The 26360-nt window shown below is 35.8% G+C and overlaps 2 protein-coding genes across 2 annotated transcripts in view; one reads left to right on the top strand and one right to left on the bottom strand.

Annotated features, from left to right (window-relative positions):
- The window catches only part of LOC135833893 (ARL14 effector protein-like), a 216828-nt gene that overhangs the window by 183910 nt on the left and 6558 nt on the right, over window positions 1-26360 (bottom strand). Inside the window, exon 2 of the mRNA XM_065347710.1 lies at window positions 2149-2197. The gene's annotated coding sequence lies outside the window, so the exon portion shown is untranslated. The remainder of the gene's footprint in view (window positions 1-2148; window positions 2198-26360) is intronic.
- The window catches only part of opa (odd paired), a 112631-nt gene that overhangs the window by 68214 nt on the left and 18057 nt on the right, over window positions 1-26360 (top strand). The window lies entirely within an intron of this gene.

Consider the following 26360-nt stretch of genomic DNA (forward strand, 5'->3'; position numbering starts at 1 on the left):
ATTATTATCGGCTGACAACGGCAGATGACTAACATTTGATGATGACAGTTCTACGCGCCACCCTCCTCACTTCGGCTTTGCCTATGTCTACGACTACGAGTACTGTTGGTCGGCGAATTTTCCATCTTTTTGGCTCGTTTTCCCCTCAACTCCGTTGATCAAACTGTACACATAATTCTGAACGATTTAGCGAAATGATGTAGTTAAAATCATCTAAGGGTTGAAAATTGTCGCAGAAATGAGCGACTACACACTGCACAGCCACATTGAAAATGATAAGCAACTTCCTGGTCATTCAGGGAGGCCTCCAAAGGATTCCAGAAGATTGGATTCAAGAGAGACCAGTTTTGACGATCAGATCCTCTCTGTAATTTGATATCACCAAACAAACTTAAACATCCAGAAGGATCGTGAAAAGAAAAAATGTTGTAAAATTTTGACCAAATTCACCGGAAACCTTCATTTTGATTTAAAAGTGACTAAGAAAAATTTTAACACTGGAGGTGCCCCCTGTGAGGAGATGTGGGTCCTCGAAGAGAGGGTATTTTCGATAAAATTGTAATTTTTTCGCTCTATCCCCTACTCAACTTGGTTTGGGGAAAAGTGCCTAGTTCCAAACGGTAGTATTTGAGATTCTGTGTCGACCTAGGCCATTGCCATCAAAATCCAAGACCACTCTGAGGATTCTACTGAGTGGTTGAAGATTTGCAAACTGCTCATTTTTGGATAAATTTGTATTTTGAAAATTTTTCAATCTCAAATATTTCGCATTAATTGAGCCAAAACATGGAAAGATTTCTTCGCTGAAGCAGGTGAAATATTTTGGAATACTGCCAATTTTGGTCAATATTGTCATCATCATTGAACTTTGACCCGGTGATCTGTTCAGCCCATCTGGGAAAATGTAGAAGAATTGCTCCATGATGTATCTTCCATAGCGTGGACTTTTTTACCTGCTGCCCAACAGGGTTCCCTGATTTTCCAGCTGGTTTCTTCTTATTTTTGTTTTCTCGAGAAATTGTTTTTTTTTTTCACTTCTATGGGTTTCTAGCCCAAGGAAGTATAGCTTGATGAGGATGGCTGCCCTCTGCGCCATCAAGCCAACTTTCCCAAAGTTCGGGTTATAGCACCAAATTCTCGCTTTTGTACAGGATTCGTGTCTAGCACTAGCAGTATTTATGACTCTTGAGTATCGGGGTTGCAAGCTTCGCTGCTCTTCCTGCTGCTGCTTCAGGGATATTTTGCTATTGTTTTCTCCTCTCCCCTACGTCCTGAGACTGCTTGATGTTGTAGCCCATTGAGGTTGCAGCTTTGACACTGTGCACACGCCAAGGTGTTAGGTTTGGTCTTAGCCTCATCCTCAGCTTCCAGCCTGCCACATATGAGTCCGGCCTCTGCGACATGGACGCTCCAAACCTCTCTTAAGGTTTGTCTTCTCTCAAAAAAAAAAACAAAAAAATTTAATAAGTAACTGGAATTTCTCGATAATCACCAAAAACAATAGAAAAGGGTATCCAATAAGCACCCATCAAAGTTATAGATGCCAAAATTCATTTTTGACTCCCCCCTCTCCTCACAACGATCTTAAATTTCTGAACAAATTTGAAAATTTACTGGAGGCTCCGGAATAGCTCAAAGTCAGGTCTTTTTAAAGTGTAGAATTGAAGTAATCATCACATTGGCTCACTTAGCTAAAAAAAATTAATTTAATGAAAAAGTTTAAAAATTGCATTTAAAACAACTTTTTTTATTTTAAAATTTTTTTTACAAATTTGTCAAAAATTGAAAAATGATTTTGAGGGTCTCACTTTTTGAGTACACACGAGAGTTTGAAACCACGTCCCTTCAAGTCTTGATGATTCATTAAACGATGAATTTCAACATTAGGTACCTAATCACCTATAGGTTAAAAGTACGTAGGAAATCGAGACCAAGACATTTCAATACTTAATACGAGTAGGTATTAAACAAATGATGACTTTATCAAACGGATTATTAATCGAATTCCACTGTATCTATGTACTTCCAAAATTTTCTCAATAGCGAGAGAATAAAGTTTTACTTTACTTATAGTGTACCTATTACTTAAATAGTCAATCGGGGCTTTCAAACACTTTCGACAACTTATCAATAAAAAAATAAACTTACCAATTTTCATCTTCTTTCGTTGCAATAATTGGACACCTTGCCAATTCACCTAAAACAAAAAGATAAGATCAATTGGGGATTAGCTTATTGCCATCTTCAATAATACAACTGAACTGAAAAAATACAAGAATACTCAGTCACAGTACACTTTACTGCACCGAATAAAAATACGATACCATAAAATTATAAATAATACGAAAAAAGACACTCGAAAATGAAAAATTATCCGGCGACTCGCTTCCATTTCGAAGCATAATATACCTATACCTGCCATAATCAGCTTAAAACCTACGGGTTATTAATATGTATTTCATCTGTAAATTTTCGAGTTTTTATTTTTATAACAATACGGGTGCACTCGGGACAAGCCGCGCATCAACTTGTTAGAAAGAAAAATGCTTACCTTACCTACCGATCATCGTCCCCTCTTGCCTTCACTTCTGAATTCAGACTCAATGTGCGCCACATATGAGCGCTGATGTAGTAATCAAGTTGGACAAAATAGGTATTCCCTTTCACACAGATATCATTACACTATACACGATCATCTTTCTTCTGTATGGTTTTTTTCATTCATATTACGAAGGTAGTAGGTAAAGTAATCGAAAAACGGTGTTTAATTTCCCATGTTACATATAGGTACATGAGAGAGATAATTTTCATTTTTTTTCGCATTTCTTATTTGTTCGTCTCCCCTCCCCCCTACCCTTCCATCATATCATCGTACGCACAGATGTTGGATATGCTTAATTATCATATCTTTTCATTTATTATTATTGCCATCATTATCATCATCTTCGATGAAGTTATACGAGGAGTGGAGTAGGTAATATTGTCATCAACTCGAGAATATACACATTTTTCGGAGAAAGTGTCAGTGTCGTTGTTTATGACGAATACTATCACTAGCATTAGAGTCACCTGTAGAACGTCCACCATGTTTGAAATACAAACATAGGTAGAAGGTAGACTATCATATGGATGGCGTGGGCAGACTTATATCTACATTGTGTAATTCAAGTTCAGACCCTACTTTGGGTTATTGGGTTTTAATTTGCATTTATATTAAGATATCAAAGGGACATGTGTTAGAAAAGGGGATTGTCAAGCAGGTCAACAAAGTGTATATTGGAAGTTTAAAGAAGGAAATATTATAGATAAGTATGTAGGTATGTATGTGAAGGGTGATACAGTTCAACTATTAATACAGTTGATTATAATCAATCTTGGTGAGAATATCAATATAGGTATAAATCCAAATATTCCATTTTTTAAAATTAAATGCTTCCTCGAGAACATTCGAGGCCAAAATTTTCAATATCAACTTACCTATTTCAAATAATATTGCTGTTCATGTTCGAGCCCCTTAACTTATGGAAACTTTGGAAGATTTTTTTTTCTAATTTTAAAGTAGACATTTTTTTAAAAAGTATACTTATCACTTTTAGCATAAAATATTGAAAACGATTTCGAAACCTTGAATTTCACCGGCACGACCTTTTTCGTCCGTCAATAACTATACTTGTTGATCAAATGTGACACTTGGAAATGATTATCAGTATTTGAAAAAAATGAAAAACATACAAAATAGGTCGTGATAAGAAATCCAGGTGGATCGTACAACCCCATGCGATGCCTTCGAGTAACACGAATCGATAAAGAAAAACTAGCCCAATAAGTTTATCTTGGTTTAAAAAATCTTGTTTCTTTTTCCACAACTAGGTACGTACGTGTTTTTAGTAAAGTCGAATAATGTTGGCTATTTTGCTCGTAAACAGCACGACGAAAATGTGATAAAAATTTCGAAAATACCTTCACGTACGTACTCGTAGTATAGGTAATCACGTGTAGATATAGCTACTGTTGCGTATTTTTCAAACTGTTTGGCAAATACGAGTACCTACATATTCGCTTATCCTCAAACACGCGTGAAATTCTTCCAGACTCAAATCGAAGCAAATGCTCGAATCCTTCTTCGACATTCCACAGTTTGCGAACTTCACACGCAATAATTTCGTCACATCGTGCAGCCTATACAAAGTACACACATTTTATTTATGAACGTTCATATATCATTTCCAAGTGGTGTGTTTTATTTTTTCTTCAAATATGTATTCGAAATGAAATTTACATCTGTCTTAATATGCGTGGAGCGTACATAAACACGCGTATGTTGCAAGTATGCAAATCGCTGAAGAATTCAATTTCCATTTCGCCAAAACAGTCCAAAAAAAGAAAGAAAGAAATACTCGTAGTACAAGTTGGCATAGGCAATAGGTATTAAAAAAAACTAGACTGCCTATATAAGCACGAGAAAAACCATTCGAGAGTGTTTTCCAATCGATGAATTTTATTGGTTAACGCTTAGGGCGCGATTAATCAACACATTTCGATGAGTTGAGGAGTACGTCTCGTATTGATTGGCTTGCACAACAAGCTCCATAACCAATACAGAAAAGCACTTCCTATACGGCTCTTATAACCTTAAATATATACGTTAACTCGTTTTTCAAGTTTATCAGGTGTCTGTGGGTATAGGTAAACTTATGTAGATATTATGGGCATTATTTGTATATACGCGATAGGTACGCGTAAAGCAGCTGGAAATATTCTTGAATCGAGTAAAGAAAAAAAAATAATAATAAATGTAGCGTATTTTCGTGGTCTTATATACGTACGTATTCGTCGTCTGTTCGACTCATCTCATCTCGCGGCTATATTCGATTAATATTTAAACATTTTTTAATCGTCGTCGTCGTCTCTTCTAAATATTATTATATGTACTCCGTATAATGTTTCGCGATTCACTATATTGCCTGTCTTAGGCTTATACAGTCGCTTTTATTGATGGAAAAATATTATCTATTTAATCTGGCTGGCGATGGCGAGTCGTATAATATGTTGCGCTGCTTCTCTCTATCCCCCTGTCTCTCTCACTCTGAAGTATACCTACAAGTAGGTATATTAAACCCTCTGCACCATCACGTCAAATCTCATCTCTTGACGAGAGACGAAAAAAAAAAAGAAGTTTAATTTGAATACGTAATTAAGCGCGACATCGTATACAATTTATTACCAATGAAATTATCATTTCCTTTCAACTTTTTCCTCTTTTCATGAATTCGGCTGCGAGAAGCGCCGCGCCGAGTTTAGTTTTCTTTCTCGCTTAGTCGGTCATATACGAGTATACGAGCTTTAACCGGTATAGGATTCGACAGTTTTTCAATGAAATACCTACAAATCCGATATCATCTCTTTTCGTATTCCTCGAGTCGATTCGTCCATTAAACGGCGCTTACACGCGTTTATTTACATACATTTCACGTTCGAGTTAACCGATAAGAAATTTTATTTGTTTTTAAAACGTCTTAATTTTTTTTTAAACGTACCAATTTCTGCTGCACAGCTTGAAAGATGCTTATCGTCGACTTCTTTTTTTTTTTTTCTTTAAAGCACAATATTCTACAATACTTGAGCGAAAAAAAACAACTAACGATGTTACTTTAACTCAGCTTATCTTTCATTACCAATACGAGTATGTAGGTTTTACAAATTATACCTACACTTATGAACGGAGAAGGATTGAGGGTGTTGTGGCTTTCATAGGAATCAAGTTCATTGACGTAATGATGAGATTTTTTTAGCCCAAGTTTCATCATATTATAGTTGAAATTCTGACAAAAAATTAATTAATAAAAAAATTGATAGACACCTACTATAATTATTTTAATCTTTTAAATGAGATCTGTCACGAGAAAATCAGCTTAGTGTCCAAAAAATCGATATCTTTTTTATGGTGGATATTAGTAGTACTTTGAATGCTGAATCCGACCGTGGGGGTTGAAACGTTCGCGAACGATTCTCTTGACCCTAAATCTGAGGTCAAAAAAATATATCAACTACAGTAAAAATTGATTTTTTTTTTTTGATTTTCTTGAATGGTATGTTCTGGGGAGTCGAAATGCAAATTTTTACAACAATCGGCCCACATTTGTAGGATTTGTGCCATATTTTGAAATTTGAGTAAGGCTTGAGCTGGAAAAATCAACTCTTTTTACCTTGAACAAATTTGTTAAGAAACGTGATAAATTTAATAATAATGACTCATTCTTCATTAATAATTCATACTTGGGTAGTCTTTGCAACATTTTTGGCGAAAAATTCAAAAAAATCAAAACAATTGATTTTGGGAAATTTCGATTAATGGACTTGGCAACCTTGAATGTGATGATTCTGAAAAAAAAAAAATATATATCGGGTTATGTTGGTACTCATGGGGGGCAAAAGTGGTGCAAGTTTCACGGACCTACAAATTTTAGATCGCCTGATACATTAGACTCAAAACTTCAAATGCCCTTCCTGTAAAATTTACGTTTTGGACACTAGGTTGGTTTTCTCGAGACAGATCACAAATTTGAATTCATCAGTAAAAGTAGATTTATGAAAATAACAATCCAAGAATTTTCCACGATTTATTTTTCTGAAGATGGAACAGATCTTTACCCAAATTTTACAAAATAAAGTTAAAAATGTGAAAAATGAAAACAAAAGCATCAGAAATTGAATAATGCATCAAATATTAGGTATAAAAACTCCCCAAAGTTATCAAAAAAAAGGGAGAAAAAACGATCTGGGGGGGGGGAGCAAAAATAATTTGAAAGCTGAATTTTTTTAACGGGTTGTGAAAAAATGGCGATTTTTTGGCCAATAAATAGGTATCTGTAGACACCCTGTAACTGAAAATTTCCAAAAATTGATGAAATTTTAGTAAAATTAAGGTGAATTTGGCAAAAGTTGTTTGAAACATTCAAAGTTGATATCATTATTTTTATGAACCACGAATCGATGCCAAAAAAATAATTCGAAATGGAATCGCGTAATTTTGGATTCGAATCTTGATTAAAATCAAATCGTAATTCGACCTGTTCTCAAGCCTCAAGCTGGCCCTTTCGACAGTTTTGATCTCTTGAGCTTGAATTTTCCAAAAAATTGGTTACCTTGTTTATTTTCTGAAGTTTGGGACACCTACATTTGTTTCGAAACATGATCTTCCTAAACATCCTATTTTTGTTGCTTCACATCTCTCTCAATTTGTCAATTTTTTTCTTTTCATTACTCCAAATTGAAAAGTATTTTTTTCAATTCAGTATAGATATAAAAAATTACAATTTCGAACATTTTTCAGCCAATATTTTCAATTTTTAATCGATTTCATCAGGTGGAGAGGGAGAGGGAATTATGTCACATTCTAACGTCGAAATAATGCACAGATACGTTGTTTCCCCTTTTTGTTAAAAAATTGATAAAATATCGCGACACCAGCAACCTCGACAGTCAATATCAATAAAATACATCGACCGAGCTCATTTTGCCCAAATTTTGTTTACATAAGGCAGCGAAATTGCCTACTTTTCATAACACATTAGCTCACACGTATAACACATTTTCAGCTTACACGTATAATCCGACCAAATACATAGGATAGAGAGTAAATACGAGTAATAAAAGCGCACGCTCGCTTACTTTTTAATTCATAACTTTTAACCGGTCGGATGAAGCGACGACGACGGTGGCTAAAGCAAAAGCTAAGGCTCGGCTCAGTGAGCGGTCTTCTCATGTGCAAAGAGTGCAGAGCTGCGGCTGCCATCGACACATACGTGTTGTCGCGTGCACCTCGAATCCGTCTCACACCCGCACTTCGCTCTCAGCCTTCTCTCTATCGAATAAATTATCGGTCCCTTTTTCGTATATACGCATATTAATTACAAGAGTTACGTACGCTGCCCCGTCCCGTTACCATTCTCTTTCGAAATAATGTAGAAAAAAAAACAACAACGCGCCGTATACGAGTATTTTTGCCCTTATAGTATACTTAATAAAATTATATTTTTATTACGTGCCACCGCTACCGCTACCGCTACCGCTAACGCATCGTAGGGCTTTCTTTCTCCTTCTTATTTAGTCTTATTAAACGGATTAACCGTGATATATTACATTTAACGCGCCTTAATAAAAACGAGTCGAGTCGTTTGCGTTTTTATTTTGTATGTAGTATTCATTGCGAATATTATATGGTAGACCTCAGCTATAGAGCATACGTCCACATCGTCGCAATGAATACCCGATAAATGATAGTAGTTTTTAGTCACGTGACTTGCTCACCATTTACTCGTATACCAAGTCAAGTGCACTTAGTCGTAAACCGCAAACCATATTATTATTATTCGAGACACTTTACAATTTTCTAGTCGATCGGATCGTTCATTATTTACTAATTCGATTTTGTTTTTTTCTGTTTCTAGGTAAGTTCCACGTTATAACGTTATACGAAATGAAAATGTACGATACTTTAGCTCGATAAGCGTCCTACTAGGATAGGTAAGCGATAAGCTCACTTCGTGTTAATTTTATCGTATTTCTACCAACTACTATTAGACTTTCACGCTTGACATCACATTCACTTCGTGTCCAAATCGAAGCTTGTGCCTAACTTCAAACACGACTGATTATTCGTAATACAAGTTGGAATTGAAAATTAAAGCCCTGGGTGCCAAATTTTTTTTTTTTTTTGATATTTGAGAAGTTTCTACGAATATGGAAAAAAAATTGTAACAAAGTAAGTACTCGTACATTCGGAATCGAGTTTCTTCGATGGAGTCACTTTAACTCCAAATTCAGTTGTTGTAAAAAATGTTTATTTTAGAAATTGAAGGGGCAACATTTTCAAAATTTTCAAAAATTATCAAGGATGAAATTTTGAATTTTTTAAAAACGGTTCTGTCATCATTTTTTTGGGGGGGGGGAGAACAAAAAAGTACCATGACGTTATAATTGAAGAAATTATTCTTTTGAAAGAAAACATTGAAAAAAAATGTCTATAAATGGATTTTTTGTATATTTTTGGGAATAATTTTTCAGTCAACTTTTTCATCATTTTCATTTTTTTTTTTTTTTTTCAACATGTCCAACTAATTTTTACAATTTTGAATGGAAACTATAAATCTGCCAATCTGCCAACTGATCTAAAAAATCAAAACAGCGAATTCGAAATTGTTTGTTTCCCCCACCCCCATCTTTCTTTTCAGTTCACCAGCAATAATATCGACGATTGATTTTTGATTTGCTCAATTTCTCGTGCACGAGAATGTAGACCAGCGTCAATCTGCGATTAGATCATCTCGAAATTACTCCAAATACAGGATTTCTTTGTACACTTTTCCAAGAAAAATACCCACGAAAGGGATGTACAATGTATAAGAATGACTGCCGAGTAGGGTAGGTCAAATACGAGGAAACGAACCGGTAGTGACCGCATCGATGCAACCTTCTTCAAAGGAATTCGAAAACCTTCCAGGAAAGATTTTTCTTTCACGCAACACCACCACTACCATACATAAAAAGAAAGATTAACAAAACTGGGGCGCCGGACGTAGGCAGAAATTAAATTAACGTCGAGATTTCTTTTCGTTTTCACACAATATTATCAAAATAAACTACCTATATCCAATGTATCCTATCCCAAGCAGGTACACTCGGACTTATCCTTTACGCACGCATTCCGATTAATTGAACCAATAAACTCCAACATACAATATACTTAGGTATGGCATATAAACACGTTCCGAGATGAAAAAAAAAGATTCAAATTGTCATCCACGATTATCCCATTACACGGCGATCGTGTTCGACGAATCATTAATCGCCCAGGCGGTGATAATTTCGAATACTAAAAAAAAGGTCCGTGGCGGTAAAAAAAAGAAAAAAAATAGGAAAATTAAACATTTTATCGGATCGCGATCCGCGAAGGATACAGCTTATAGATAGGATAAGGCGATAAAAACATAAAACCCATTTGAAAAGTTATCTGTGCCTAGATAGTTGTATCCTACGCCAGCATTGCTATTTCGCACGACACGCAGGATAGAGTGATGGAAAGAGACGGAGAGATGATGAAAAGGGGAGAAAAAAGGGGGATGGGGGGGGACTTTATCTATCTAATAATTCAATCTTATACTATTCGGAATTGAATAGCATTTGTAAAATGCTAGTTAATAGTTCCAGGTGGCATCAACGCTGTTATTCTTTGACAGGCGAGATATATGACTTTTCGACCTTTATCCATTGTACTAGCTCGTGTGTGTGTGTGTGTCTTGTCTATATAAACGTGTATCTGTGCGAGGGTGTACGCAATCATCTTACGAGGGTGGTCAGGAATAGGCTATAGGAGTTCGCGCTTGCGTTTTTCATACCCCCAGTCCGCGGTCCAGCGAGGAAATGCTCTTTTTTTCACAATTCTCAACCTTATACCTATACTAGCTCCCCCGCTCCCCTTTATCCTATAACTCGGCTTCATTATCCGCTACGCTGGACCATTTTAAACTCAGACTCATCTCCCGTATGTATATCTATCGTCATCGTCATCGTCGTCTTCGACAATGAATTTTCACATTTCACGAACCAATTATTAGTTTACTCGCTGCTGATGCTGATGTTGGTGCTGGTGCTACTGCCAGAGCTTCTTCTTCTCCTCTTCCTCCACCTTCTTCGTTCTTGGAATTGGTTTTAGTGCATAATGCGTGTCACTAAATCGAATTTTATGCGAGTGAGTACGTTTTGTTGTGTTTTTATCTGCGGCAGCGATATATCTCTGGATGTATGTAGTTTGGTTATATGGTGTACTCTTTCTCTATTCTCAGAGTAGATAGGTATATAAACGTTCGTTCGATTGCGTTCAAATCACGAATGCGCGCCTTCTGGTCCCATGTTTCTTCAAAAACATGCTAAATAGCTGTCTTTTGTTTGCACTATTTTTATTAACCAAATACCAACGGAAACAATGGAAACATGCTCTCGATCCTCAATATAAACGAGGAAGCACACACTTTTGTACGTGCTCGAGAATAAGTAAAGCAACTCGTCACCAAAAATCGTGGTTCTAGGAAAAATAAGTATATCAGAAAGTTTCAAATTTTCCATCAATGATTTGATTTGAACTTCTAATTGTATGCTGGTTCAGAATATCCATCATCATATTTATTTATCTCCAATTGAGAGTTACACGTTTGCTCCATGGCCAATATTGATAAATATGTATCATCACGAGTAGGTATACCTACTCGTGATGATACAAAATCAGTCTAAAAATTTACTTTGGAAATAAAATTCTGATTTGTTTCATTCTGAAATGAAAAGGCTGGCAGTAGGGAGAATATTTTATCAATTTTTTTCATCAATTCCACCATCATTCATATCTTACGTTTTTGAAGAGGAGGAATTTGGAGAGAACGCAATAAAATAAGGTTAACAAAATTCGAGAAAGTAGATCAATCGTTCGATATACTTGTACTCGTAAGTACCAAAAACACGTAATTAATGCAGAGCTCATCTTTTTATCATCCTCAATCCTCAAATTCAACGTTGCCCGAGTATGGAATATGGATATCTCCTAGAATTTGAACGAACTCATCCTATACGTGTGAAGAATAGAATTATAGAAGACAGATTACAAGCATATTGCCCACAGAAGGTTGTCATACCACATCTCACGATCACTCCTACGTGCGACTTCCGAAATTCAACATTTAGAAATTCATGATCCAAGGTTGGGTCGACATTCGACATCAAACCCAAATAAAATTGAAACTAGCTCGACTCGAGGATGATGTACTTACTTACTTCTAGAGATCATATTTCGTTACGCTTCTGCATCGAGCCATTTTGTCTCGAAAATCAAATTACGTAGGTACCTACCAACGTATTAAGCTAGATAAAGTTGTAGGTTCGTCAAAGTGATGTGTACTTTAGAATGGAGTAGTTTAGATGGAGAGAAAATTGAATAAAACCATCGAAGCAAATTTAATAAAATGGAAACACTTTTACCGAAGAATGGCAATTATTGTTTACTTAGATGAGTGTTGTTAAAAGTATAGGCAATGAGTTTCATTTTTTTATTAAAATTTTGTTCACGAGCAGATTTGATACATATTGGACTTTTTTTTTGATAGAGGAAGGGTGAGAGATGGAACAAGGGATTAGTTAGGTTAACATTGTGTGTACCTAGCTAACTGAATTGCGATTGAATGGGAATTTTCAGAAGATAAATCCAAAAGCCTTTTTGGTACCGAATATGTACCTGTGTTAGTTTGTCTAAAGCTTTTACGTTTTTTTTTTTTTTTGTGACTCTGATAATCGATGTAAATGTGCGAAAAAATCCACTTCACATTTATCTACTCATCGAACGAGGTAAAAATGAATTAAAACTAATTCCTCGTTCGCCGTGTGTTGTATGATTAAAATATATCGAGACGACGAAGAATTGAAATGAAATTCGAGAGAGAAAAAAATCAGATTAATTCTACGTAAGTATATGAAAATGAGTTGTTGTTGTTGTTTTTTTCATTTCGCTTTTTTATACGTATATATAAGTCGGTACCTGCGAGCTGTTTTATCATTTTCTCAGTCTCGTTCGAATGTTAATTACACGAGAAAAGGTTGTTGGATGTCGGATTACGTCGCCGAGGTTGAAAAGTACCTTACCTACGAAGGCAACATTGGTCACGTTAAATCATTTTATGAAATAGCCGCCCGCGAGATTTGCATTTTTCGAATATTTATCGCGGCTGCGTTAACACATCGTTTAAACTGTAATATAAGTAGGCTACTAGTCGAATAGAAATGGGCGATGGGCGATGGGTGGCTGATGCGATGTGCGAGGGAGAGGACGAGCTTAATTTATCGAGGAATGTACGTTTCAATATGCAATCGAGTGTAACAAAAGCTTAATTTTTTTCTTTCTCCTATCTATTATTCCCACACTCGAGTATAAATACGTACTCGTACATTTATAGTGAATATTGCAAAGAAGACGTTGCAGTGGTCGGTTGGATCTGCATCGAAGATGGTTCGTGATAGTGCCTTTTACACATATTTAGTAATAGATGGATAAACGGTGGCGATGGCGTTGCTTGGCAATGGCAAATACCCAGAAACAAGATATCTGCTCATACTACTGGTGTACTTGTACGAATAGTATAGGTACCTACGTGGACTTACATATTATAACAAGCTATATATGCGAAGATGAATTACGGTAGACTTTCTTGCTATTCTTGTTGGATGAGGATGAGCGCATAAAATTATGAACGAGCTAACTACCAGTTAAGTATTTGAAAGAACCAGCGTATAATTCAGCCGCCGGAATGTTATTAATTTTTATACCACGCCGAGAAGAGGTACCTGGCTGGACTAATGTTGCCAGTGACGACTATTTTTTTTCTTTTTGTTTTTTTATTTGCAAATATTATCTACGACGAGGTTTTCTGTGAACTGAATGGTCCTCGTGGAATGGATGTTATACATACCAAGATACCTGGTACCTTACCTACGTAATATCTTATTTTTATTGCACTAGAATCTTTTTTCAGGATTGTTTTTTTTTTGGCTGTATCGCATGCCTTAGTGTAGGACGCCCACACTGGCCAATGCTTGTGCCTTGTTATGAATTGAACTTGGTACTCGTGTGCCCCTAGGCCACCTACCGAAGGTTTGGTGGCGATGAGCATTATAGGGTGATGTACCTTATTTATGTACGGTGGACAATTTTTTTCTCATTTTTTCCGCTCCCACACCCTTAAGTTGTTACCTCAAGTGAGAAAATCACGCCATGACATTTTCAGCCCCCCTCCCTCGGTGAAAAATAATTGGTGCCGGTGAGCTCCTCCCCTATTTTACAAAATACGAGTGAAAAATCGAAGTATCAGATAGAACCTTTGAAATTGCGAACTTTGTAGTTCTAACACCTCCGTCAAGTCCCTACTTAGGTAAAATCAACTTATACCAATTTTAGCCTGAGATACTCCCTCCCCCCCAAACTGAAGCTGTACTGGGAGGTGCATCACGCAACCTGCAGACAATTTTTTGAACCTAACGAAAGTTAAATCGAAAACATGAAAAAATACGTCACCAACCAAAGTTTCAAGTGCTGAAGTGTATTTTTCAATTTTTAAAGTGAATTTTCCAAGTTCAAGGTGCCAAAAACTGCAGAGAAAAGTCCAAGTTTCATCAAATTAACCTAGACAGCTGAAATTTGCTTCGAATCTGATTTCTGATCCCATCAAATTGATTGGAAACGAATTCGAACCGTTTTAAGCAGCTCTAAAGCCTTCACCAAATTGAAATTTGAAATTTTCACAAAATTTTACTTCGTGAAATACTCGTAATTTCTATCCAAGAGTTCATTTTGGTTATTCGTTTCACTTTTCAATGCTCTTTGACAATTTTCACGATCCTATAACAGACTGAAGCACCTGTGAAGCTGAGCTTCCTGCCCAATTGATGATGTTCTCAAGAGTAATACATCTCATCAAGGTTGTCAAATCATTCGCCACGTGTTCTGTCTAATAAAAAATGTGAACAATATGCCAAATTATTCGGCGCTTCTGGCTTAGGTTGTACGTAGACGCCTATATCTTGCTCAATACATTATTCGCGTACCGCTGAGAATGAGCTTGAAATGTGATTTACGACACGAACCTCTACCAATCTTCTCTTTCACTTCATCTTCTCGTCAATATAGTCTAAAAACAAGTTGACATAAAAAGTGAAATGTTATCTTCACATAGACGTCATTTTTTCCAACGCTTGCTCCAGACTTCGTAGATACGAGTACATACATTACATATACTTACATACCTACCTGCAAATACATAGCTAATAATACCGAATACCACAAACAAACTTACTCATATCATATCGTCTAGCTATTAAAAACGGTACAAGAGGAAAACGAGAAAAACAACGCAACATCGCTGCTGTAAAATGAATTACTTTTCAACATTCGCTCTTCTACAGCAATTTACTTACACTTTACACGCTTTTACCTAGATATATCGTGCTCGTCATTCGGTACATATTTACTACGCGAAATGTAACTGTAAAATTGTAGTTTAGTTTCTCATCGTTACACGATCGTATACATATACATAGCACAATATGAGAAAATACCCACTAAAAATTAGCTATTCATCTTATAAAACAGATAAGATGATCGCATCTACTTTGTAGCTCAAATTAACATAAACATCTCGTCGGTATGAATAAATTATCCGATAATTTATCATAATCTGGAATAAAATTTACGATTTTTCAATTTTTTTCTAGCGCAAATTAAATTTGCTAATGCCAGGTTTGTTTTCATTATCGATTCCTATACCCTCATCTCCACTTCATTTGTCTGAAAAATTACGACCTACATCTACCGTATAGGCAACCACGCTTGACGCTGTTCAGAAAAGGTTTTTCCAGTTCACAGAAACGTCATAGAGCAAGTTACACTGTATAAAGAGTAAAAAAAAAAACGCAATCAGGCATCGCTCCGGTTCGCGTTACCTATCGATTCAATTAATCGACAACCAATCGCATGCGTCGATTCGTCGAACCATTATTGAAATACGATTAGAACTGGTTTACGCATATTAATAAAAACTCCATCTCGATCGCATCTCAAACCCAACAAGCGAATAAAAAACCACTACACACCAATCAGAATCCACTCGATGATCACGTAAAAGCGAAGTAGTCGCGTATCGATCGATGATCATCGCACAATTCCAACAATGTATAAGTTGTATTCTACAATCTACAAGTTGTACGTAATTGCATTTTTTTCGCCGACATGCCATGGACGATGGATGGATCATTGGTCGTAAGCTGATGACGAGTAAATATGAAATTAATGTTTAAATGTAAACTATCGCACGTTTGTTCGAAATGTTTTTCATTCATTTTTTAATGTTACCTAGGCTTTTACTTGATTCGCATTTTGTGGAAAAAAAATCGTATAAAAATGATCGCACGTGTTCTTAGCAAACTGTTCCCTAGAGAAAGTTATAATGTGTTTTGGTTTTGAATGAGGCTGTGCGAATTGAGTCGAGTATTTCACAATTCACATATGTGCGCAACGTGTCTCCAATTTGTGATAGAACTTTGCAGTACTAATAATCTTCGATAAGATGAGAAAATCGAAGAATTTAAGTACCAATTGTTTTTTAAATAATTATGAATAAGAGATAAATTGAATACTTGAGCTACATCCTTTAGACTTGAATCAGTATTTACAGATCAAGTTGATCAATAGATTCTGGTTGTAATATCACTGCGCCGAAATGAAATCATTGATAAATTAGGGAAATTTCACTGCCAAAGAGAACGTACTCGTAGGTCGTACAAGATCGTTTAAAAGTGCAAAATTTTGAACACAAAAGTGATGGAAATTTTTACACTATACAAAAAAAAGGGTCAAGTCTCCTTTGCAAGCAAAACTTTGAATCAAGGATGATATTTAGGTAGGTGTAAGTATTCTGCTTTCAACTTGATGAATGGAAGTAAATGATGGGAACTCTATTTACACAATTTTTTAAAAGTTTTTAAAATTCTTAATAATGTCAAGAATTCGTCGTTTTTTTCAGTCTCTAGTCAGATAACATTTTTTTCAAAGCTTCTGTCGCAGATAATTAACAAAAACTTTTCAGCATATCAACTACCAGTGAATTTCCAGAAATTTCCAAAAAATCAACAACTATAGTATTTTACCAACAATTATCAGTAATTTTTCCAACAGAAATTGCTAGTAAGTAATTCACCAAAAATTTCCAGTAATTCTCAAAAATATTACTGATGGGTCATTCCACGTCAATTGGACCAAGAAGTGGTAGGGGGGTTCGGTGATTTTTTTGAAATTTTTCCTGTGGAAAGACCATTCGAAGGGATGACCAATGGCACAAATCGCAGCCCTCTAGCTCATTTTTAAAGGCAGCCAGGGGGTGTCAAAACTTTCAGTGAACTTAAAATATCATCCATTTCAGCAGTGGATTACTCGATAACCGCGGTACCGACCAAAAAAGAACATTTTCCCATAGTTACGGGTTTTGAAAGGCTTTTTGGTGATATCATAAAAATCAGTGAAGTTGCCACTTTTTTTTGTACAAAAAATTAGCTCAAAAAGTTTCGAAACGTAGTTTTCACATCGTTCCGACTCTCAAAAATTCTGAAAAAAATATATTATGGACAACTGTTCATTCTGAACTATACATATTAAAAAATTGAGATGGTAACATTCTGCAATGTTGATTTAAAAAAATTTTAAGTTTGCAAGAAAAATGCAATTTTTTGATTTAAAACATAAAACAAAGTTTTGATAGGTAATTTTGAGCCATTTGATCCATATTTTTACGTATGTGTTGAAAAAGTTGAAAATAACCCTTTCACTCGATGAAATGAACTCCTCACAAAAAAAATCAAAATTCGAAAAGACTCAAAAAATGAACGAATTTTTATTTTTTTGTTGTGAGTGTAAGTAATTTTTATCAACTTTTTCATGAAATACGTCAGAAAGAGGTCAAAATAAGACAACTGAATTTTAAACTTTTTTTGATGTTTGAAATTGAAAATTGAATTTTTTCGAGTTTTGATTTTTTGTGGGGAGTTTATTTCATCGAGTGAAAGTTTTTATTCAACTTTTTCAACAGATACGTACAAATAGGGGTCAAAGGGGTCAACTTCACCTATCAAAACTTTATTTCATGTTTTAAACAAAAAAATCGCATTTTTTTGCAAACTTAAAATTTTTTAAAATCAATGCAACATTTTACCATCCCGTTTTTTAAATATGTTGTCAGAATGAACAGTTGTCCATAATATATTTTTTTCAGAATTTTTGAGAGTCGGAACGATGTGAAAACTACGTTTCGAAACTTTTTGAGCTAATTTTTTGTACGAAAAAAAGTGGCAACACTGATTTTTATGATATCACCAAAAATTCTTTCAAAACCCCTAACTATGGGAAAATGTTCTATTTCGGTCGGTACCGCGGTTATCGAGTAATCCACTGCTGAAATGGATATTTTAGGTTCACTGAAAGTTTTGACACCCCCTGGCTGCCTTTAAAAATGGGCTAGAGGGCTGCGATTTGTGACATTGGTCATCCCTTCAAAAGGTCTTTCCACAGGAAAAATTTCAAAAAAATCACCGAACCACCCCACCACTTCTTGGTCCAATTGACGTGGAATGACCCTGATAACATTCTAAAAAATTACCAATCATTTTCCAAAACATTACCACTAATTCACCAAAACATTGCCAAAAATGTACAAAAAATTACCAGTCATTTTCCAAAAAAAAAAAGTCACAAGTAGTTTTCCCAAAAATTACCAATAGGTAGGTACCTACCTTATTTTTCAAAAAATTATCAGTAATCTTTCAAAACATTGAACGTAGGTAATTTATCAAAAAATTACCATATTGGTAGTTCACAAAAAATCATCAAAAGAACATCAAAAATACCTATGCCAACAAATTACCGGTAATTTTCTAAAAAAAATATCAGTTAATTTATCAAAAATTGCTGGATTTGTTGAAAATTAAATTACTGATAATCTCCCAATGATTACCTACCAAGTCATCGAAAATTATCAGTAGGTACCTACTTAATTCACCAAAATCAATGTTGAAGAATTTTAGCAATTTTTTTACTTTTTTTTAATGCTTAAAAAAGCATCACCTATACTTACTCAATTATGTATTGGAAAATCTATTTAAAGTGTTTCTCAAAATTTCAGGAATTAATATTTTTTTTCAAATTTTGATAAAAAAATGTTGAAAATTTAAGAGTGTTTCATTTTTCATGTTCACTTGCCAAATTCACATTCTCTGACTTGACCCTTTTCCATCAAATTCAATTCCATTATACATCTGTACGAATAGGTATAGGAAACATCATCCCCCACAAACGAATTAGTATTATAAGTAATACGATGAAAGAATGTTCGAACAAAATTACGTCAATTTGATTTCCAGCAACCCGATCACTATTTGTTGTTGTTGTTTTTTTCATCGCCGAATATGATCTACGACGGGCGGTATACAGTCGCATAATAGATATATGTAATGATTGCGTATTAACCCCGGACTCCCGGAGAAAAGGGAAGAAGGCGAGAGAAGGTTTGACTGGGTCATTAAAGGCGGCTAAAGAGAGAAAATAGCGAAATAGTAGGCTATACGGCTACGCTCGAGAAGGCTTTTGAAGTGCATCCCACTGAGGAATATAATAGATAATGCAGATAAAATGCGCAACTGCGTTTATACACATTACCCACACAAATGCACGCGTACATAGACACTAGACACATAGTATAGTATGGTACAGTGTACAGTATCCGTATACGAGTATATGTATGAAGTTGCATGCAGAGCTGGCTGCAGTGCAAAGTTTTCGGGATCGGGTGTATAGTATGCGTGGTTGAAGCCAGGTGGTTATATACATAGGATTCATCGCTTTCGCGGCAGCGAGAAAACTGCTTTTTACAAAGAAACACCCCCGAATAATCCTCTTTTCATGGAAGTGGCGAATAACTGTGTCAAGAGTTGTAGGGAGGAGTGATTACTGTTGGCACTATTGTGCTCGTGTAACCGTGGTCTGTGGCTCTCTTTACTCGTACGTACGTACGATTATAAGGCCGAGGGTACGGCAGCGTGCATTTTCGAGTTCATTTTATATAAACTACTTATGTACGCTAGCTAACCTGTTAAATGGTAATTTGTATTGATGTGATCGCAGCCTCCCTCTTTGCCCACTTGCCCAACAGTGTGCTCGTGTTATTCGTACCATAATTGAGACACCTTCGCCTTCGTCAGTTCGTCGTCGAGTATTTCCATTTTCCATCCTACTGTTGCTGCCAGTTTTACAATTTGAATACCCTCCTATATACCTACAAAGAATGCGTAGAGAAATTTTTATCTCGCGCGGACACATTTTGGTACCTACCGATCGGAAGTGCTTTACTTTTCTTCCTAGCTCAAATACTCCTACCAACCTATAGTACATATATTGTTGAGGTTTTACAGTTTACAACGTTTAGGTACTCATTGCATAGGCTACGTCTACGGTCCGAATTGGTAAAATATTATACAAGGTGCAAATCGTGATCGATTAGAGAAATGGACATCGTCTGTAGTCTGTACATTGATGCCATATACTGGCAAGTAAATTGGACTATGATTAATGCACGTACAATACTCGGAGCTGGCTATAGAATTGACAGTGGTGCACGCCAGCTCGGTGCATACAACTACAACATACGTACAGCAGATATCTACTTAGTAAAAACAAAATCAATCCTTCAAATTGTATTTGTACGTCGTCGTCGTCGTCGTATACTTACCTATAACAACTACCACTGGATACGCGCCGACTGGGTCGTCGATTGATAATTAATAATCGTTAGAATGAAAAATGATCCGAACGTCGCCATTTTGGATAAGTAGAAGAGTGGTACGAGGTTTTTTCTTTTTCTGTTTCGACGACGCCAAATGTTTTACCAATCCCAAAAAAAGAAGAAAAGTAAAATAGAAATAGATAGATGGGAAATAATCACTGTATAAGAAAATAACGAGGAAAAGAATTAGCATCTAGACTCTCGGTATCTAACTATCTATACCTATCAGTATAATATGGTAAAGTGAAAGAGAGAGGAAAAACGCAACTTATCTACGAAAGTATTCATCTCATCGTATCGTAAAACACAATAGAGATGAAAAGCACTTTGTTTCGACGAGATAACTATCAGTATCAGTCTTGACTTTATCGCGTTCCAGCGCAAGCTGTTTCATTTTTACGATTATTGTTATCACAAAGAGGTGGTATTAAATGATATATCCATCATTAATAATAACCTACCGGATCATCCGCCGTCTCTCGGACACGTCCATCTATAATACCATCTTCTCGTACAAACGGTCGTTTTAAACGCCAAACGAGCTTATCGAATTTTGAGTAAATAGTTACAATACCTACATAATGCGTTAGGTACTTGTAGTATGAGCAGAGCTCTCTGTATCGATACCTTTACCTACCTACATATAAGCTTATTTGAGTACGTGAGGCTAATAAATCTTTGATCTCGAATCGAATCTTTCAAAAGATTCGTGCAAGTTTTGACTATAGAAAATGTGTATAGTTGAATCAAGATCAGCATGACTAGCAAAATCTAGCCGTTGAAAACGTAATCGTACCAGATTTTGGCCAAACTTGCATAATTAAAAAAAAAAACTGTACCTAACAACGTGAAATTGAATTTCATGTGGTACACGACATGACTCAATGGCTCCTAAAACAGAGTCCAGAGAAGCTGCGAAGAAGCTTATTAGAAAGTGGCTCCATCCTCAATCTTCAAAGGCCTTTTTTTCACGATCCTCCGGGGACTAGGAAGCTTTTAAAAAATCCCAAAGGCCCTGCGAAATTCTTCTCCGGTGGAGCTTGCAGCTCCAGCTCTTCAATTTTTGATTAAATTATAGCCAGAGGCTGCGGTTCCTCAATTTCAATTGAAGTTTGTCCATTTCTGCTTTCGTTTTGAAAGAAAATTTCCCCGAGGAGGGCTCTCTAAACCACGAAATTTTGATTTCAATAATCTCTGTGACGTCACATCTGTTCAAAACCCTACAAAAAAGTTCATTGTCATCCACTAGCCCTCCTCTTCCGAGTCAATTTCTACTACTGTTTGTTTATTTTCATCACAGAGATGATTCGGATCAAGAATTTATCATTTTCTATCAACTCCTTTAAAGTATATTGTGCTTGCTTCACAAAACAAGGTCTCCGTTCAACACTGTAAATCAAAAATAACTACACCAACTGGATGATTTTTTGTAATACGTTTGTGTGATCTCGGTCGAGGTAAAGTATATGGTACCTGTGTTTGATTTTTAGTGTCGTAATGTGAAAATAAATTTTCAAAAAGTAATCACCACAAGCTATAAAACTTTGAAATATTGCGTTGAACTCGGTCTAAAATACGAATGAAGAAACCAGTTATTATTTTTTGTAAATTAGTTTGCTCGTAAAATTTTCCAAATTTTGCTGAGATTATATTCTTTATTCGTTCGTTCTATCTACCTACATACCTACATTTATGACGATATAGTTTTGAAAATCTGCATTTCGAATTCAAAATTCGTCCCATGAGAAAATTTTAGATCTAATACGGTGTGACTGGATCAAAACTTTGACTTGATCAGATAAAATTGAATCCAGGATTGTATCTGATCTAATCAGCCCTGCTAAACAAACAGTTTCAAATACGCATTTATTTATTTTCGTACGCTAGTAATAGTCCGGCATATGACAATAGGAGTAATTGCACCCCCTCCCCCCGCCAATCATCCGAGACAACTTTATTCTTAAAAGGGACATCCTAAGGAACATTTAAAGCAAACTTGCCCAAAAAAAGTTGGCCTTACTTACAAAATGGCGGCCATTTTGATTGACAGGTCAGCCGAAATCGCAGATTTTGCACTTCAACATAGGACTTGCACAACATTTTTCAAACTTTACAACGGTAGCTCGAAAGATCATGCTAAAATTTATCACTTGTCAAAATCTCAAGTGCTAAAGTGTGTTTTTCGATTTTTGGTGAGTTTTTGAAAATCGAATTCAGGCCAAAAATGCGGGAAAAAATCAAAATGCTATCAAATTGACCAAGAAAGCTGAAATTTGGAATATACCCTATTTTCGACATGCCAAATCGATTGGAAACGGTTTCAACCCGTTTTGAGAAGTTCTGGAGCTTCCAGCAGATTTTTGAAACTCGAAATTTCCACAAAATTCCATCAAATTAGAGTTGTTAAAATAAATTTTAGGTTTGTATCTGATTTTTCTGTCTCGGGGTTGAACAAAAATTGGGAGTATTCAGCAATGGGTATTTGTTTGGGACCGGAAATTTATGAAAAATAAAATGATGAAAGATGTACTATTTTACTTTCATATCAATAAAATGACGAGATCTTTTCAAGCATATACCTACTTTTGAAATATTTTTGATCGTTACGCGTACGTTGCGCAGAAATTAATGATCGTTTGGATTTCGGAAATGAATAAACCTCCACCTGCATAAAAAGCACATAGGTAGGTAACGGTAACGAGCTCGTAGTGCACCTATACGACGAGAAACACGATAGTATTAACAAAAAGAAGGGCAACGGGGCAAAACCTGAGGGAAAATGAAAGAATGCAAAATCACGATGACTTGGCAAATGATTATAAAATCACGATACGGATTATTCGGCAATTACACGCGACAATTGGGAACTGCATCGATGAAATGAAATGAAATGAAAGGCACACGCAAATACAAACATTCTAAATGACGTGTTTTCTTGTAAGTGGTACCTTTTTAAAACTATAAGAGGTAGACAAAAGCGAGAAGGGCACTTTTAAAGAAGTATTGTACCTATGTATATCGTATATTAGTTTGTATGTATATCTCTGCTAGTGCTACAGTGATATCCTCACGGTGAAATAATACGAAGACCGGAGACGTTATAGCGATCTACGAAAAGTACAAAATCATTCGAAGCTGATTTTGGTATATGGTTGGAAGGGTTTTAAGGTGTCATTTGTAATGGATCTTACAGGTCTGAGCTCTCCGAAGTTGCGGTATGGTGAGGAGGTATTGGTATACTGTAGTATAGTGCGATAGCATCTCTATACACCGATATGTATAAGTTAAAGGAGACGACCATAAGACTGTCTTATAGGATATAGAGGTATAACTCGCATTTTAATCTTGTTATTTTTCATCTAATACCCGCTGTACTACGAACGTTTACGTTTCTTTGATTGCGAGTCGGACGCGGACTCGGCCGGGCGACGGTGGGCAGGTTATCGATGTTTATCTTAACTGCTGGTATACACGTCTGATTTGTCACCGACAAGCGGCCGCGATTTTGGTCGACACACATCCGACTACCGCACCGGAGATGTTCCTCGGTGTCTAAAGATGACTTTTTTTTCGGGAGGTGGTTGTTTTATCTTTCGATTAGGTAGTTGTTTTTTTACCCCAAATACACGACGTAAGAATATCGAACACGATCGCCAGGAATTATTACATAGCATTCGTTGTCACCGAATTACGTAATCAACCAAAAAGAAAAAGCTGTCTTGTTTTACACGAATTACTCGTAGTCGACCATTGAAAAAATCTGATAAATTTGAAAGATTACATCATTTAAATTAGTTTAAGAAGTAAGGTATGCGTGTATACTGTCAACCCTTCGACTTCAGACTCTACTACAAGTAGTTCGGAAAATGTGTTTTCACATTTTTGAAATCGGCTTAAAATTAAGAGAAGATTATGGACCATATTTTAGGGGAAAAAATAGACATTTCGAAAGTGTTATTGTTTTAATGAACTAATGAACTCTAAAACAAAAAAATTCAGAGGAAAATGATGGGATCCAGTCAGGTTTGATCAGATCAACTCAGATCGAATTAGGTAAATAATAGTCTGGCATATGACAATAGGAGTAATTGCACCCCCCCCCCACCGATCATCCGGGATAACTTTTTTCTTAAAGGGGACATCCTAAGGAACATTTTAAAGCAAACTTTCCCCAAAAAAAATTGGCCTTACTTACAAAATGGCGGACATTTTGATTGACAGGTCAGCCGAAATCGCAGATTTTGCGTTTCAACATAGGACTTGCACGAAATTTTTCAAACCTTACAAAGGTAGATCGAAAGATCATGCAAAAATTTATCACCTATCAAAATTTCAAGTGCTAAAGTGCGTTTTTCGATTTTTGGTGAATTTTTGAAAATCCAATTTAGACCAAAAATGAGGGAAAAAATCAAAATTTTACCAAATTGACCAAGAAAGCTGAAATTTGGGATATACCCTATTTTCGACATGTCAAATCAATTGGAAACGGTTTCAACTCATTTTGAGCAGATCTGGAGCCTCCAGCAGATTTTTGAAACTCGGAATTCACACAAAATTTCATCAAATGGAGATGGTAACCCGAAATTTATTCTGAAAACTAATTTCAATACGCTACGAAGTCAGCTACAGGTACCTAGTCTTTAAGTCGTTTTGGAGCCTCCAGCGACTTTTTGAAAATTACTAGAGCCTCCAGCAGATTTTTGAAACCTGAAATTCCTGCAACATTAATTTATCAAATGGAGTTGGCAAGCTGAAATTTACTTCGCAGACTACATGATGGTTTCAAATAGTTTTGAAGCTTCTATAGCTACTTTTAGGAAGTTTCAATTTTCCAAAAAAACGCTATACAACCTTTCAAAAAGTCGCTGGAGGCTCTAAAAAGACTTGAAATCCACCAGCAGTCAATTTCGTAGCGTATTGAAATCAGTTTGCAGAATGAATTTCGACTCTCCATGTCAGTTTGATGAAATTTTGGGGAAATTTCAAATTTCAAAAATCTACTGGAGGCTCCAGTAATTTTTAAAAAAGTCGCTGGAGGCTCTAAAATGACTTGAACCCACCTGAAGTAGTCTTCAGAGGGTGTTAAAATTGGAGTGTAGAGTAAATTTTAGCTTTCCATCTCCATTTGATGAAATTTTGTGAAAATTTAAAGTTTCAAAAATCTGCTGTAGGCTTTAGGAATTTTCAAAAAGTCGCTGGAGGCTCCAAAACGACTTGAAATTTACCTGCAGTACATCGTAGCGTATTGGAATTAGTTTTTAGAATAAATAAACTCCAATTTGATGGAATTTGGAATTTCGAGTTTCAAAAATCTGCTGGAGGCTCCAGAACTGCTCAAAACTGGTTGAAACCGTCTCCAATCGATTTGGCATGTCGAAAATATGGTATATCCCAAATTTCAGCTTTCTTGGTCAATTTGGTAAAATTTTGATTTTTTCCCTCATTTTTGGTCTAAATTGGATTTTAAAATGTTCCTTAGGATATCCCCTTTAAGAGAAATGTTGTCCCGGAAGATTGGCGAGGGGGGGGGGTGCAATTACTCCTATTGTCATATGTCGGACTATAAGGGTAGATATTTTTATTCAAAAAAAAAAAAAAAGATCCGGACTGATTTAATTAGGCATCATATACAGAATCTAATCAGGATCAAGCAGATGTAATAATTGCATCCAGAAAATGTACAGATCTCTGATCTGGTCTGATTAATCAAACCTGATCTAGCCTTGATCAATCTAGCCTCATCAGATGTAGATATTCAGATTTTGTTAGATCCTATCAAGGTCTCCCTTATTGGGACTGATCAAGTCTTATCAGTTAGGATCCAGGAAATGTTCGGATCTGATCGAGTCAATACAGATCTTTCAACGGAAAATGATTGGATTTGATCAAATACGAGTCTATACTTATGATCAGATCTGGAAATTTCCTGGATCTAAATTAACC

Source organism: Planococcus citri, chromosome 2 (assembly GCF_950023065.1).
Source record: "Planococcus citri chromosome 2, ihPlaCitr1.1, whole genome shotgun sequence".
NCBI classification, from domain to species: Eukaryota; Metazoa; Arthropoda; class Insecta; order Hemiptera; family Pseudococcidae; genus Planococcus; species Planococcus citri.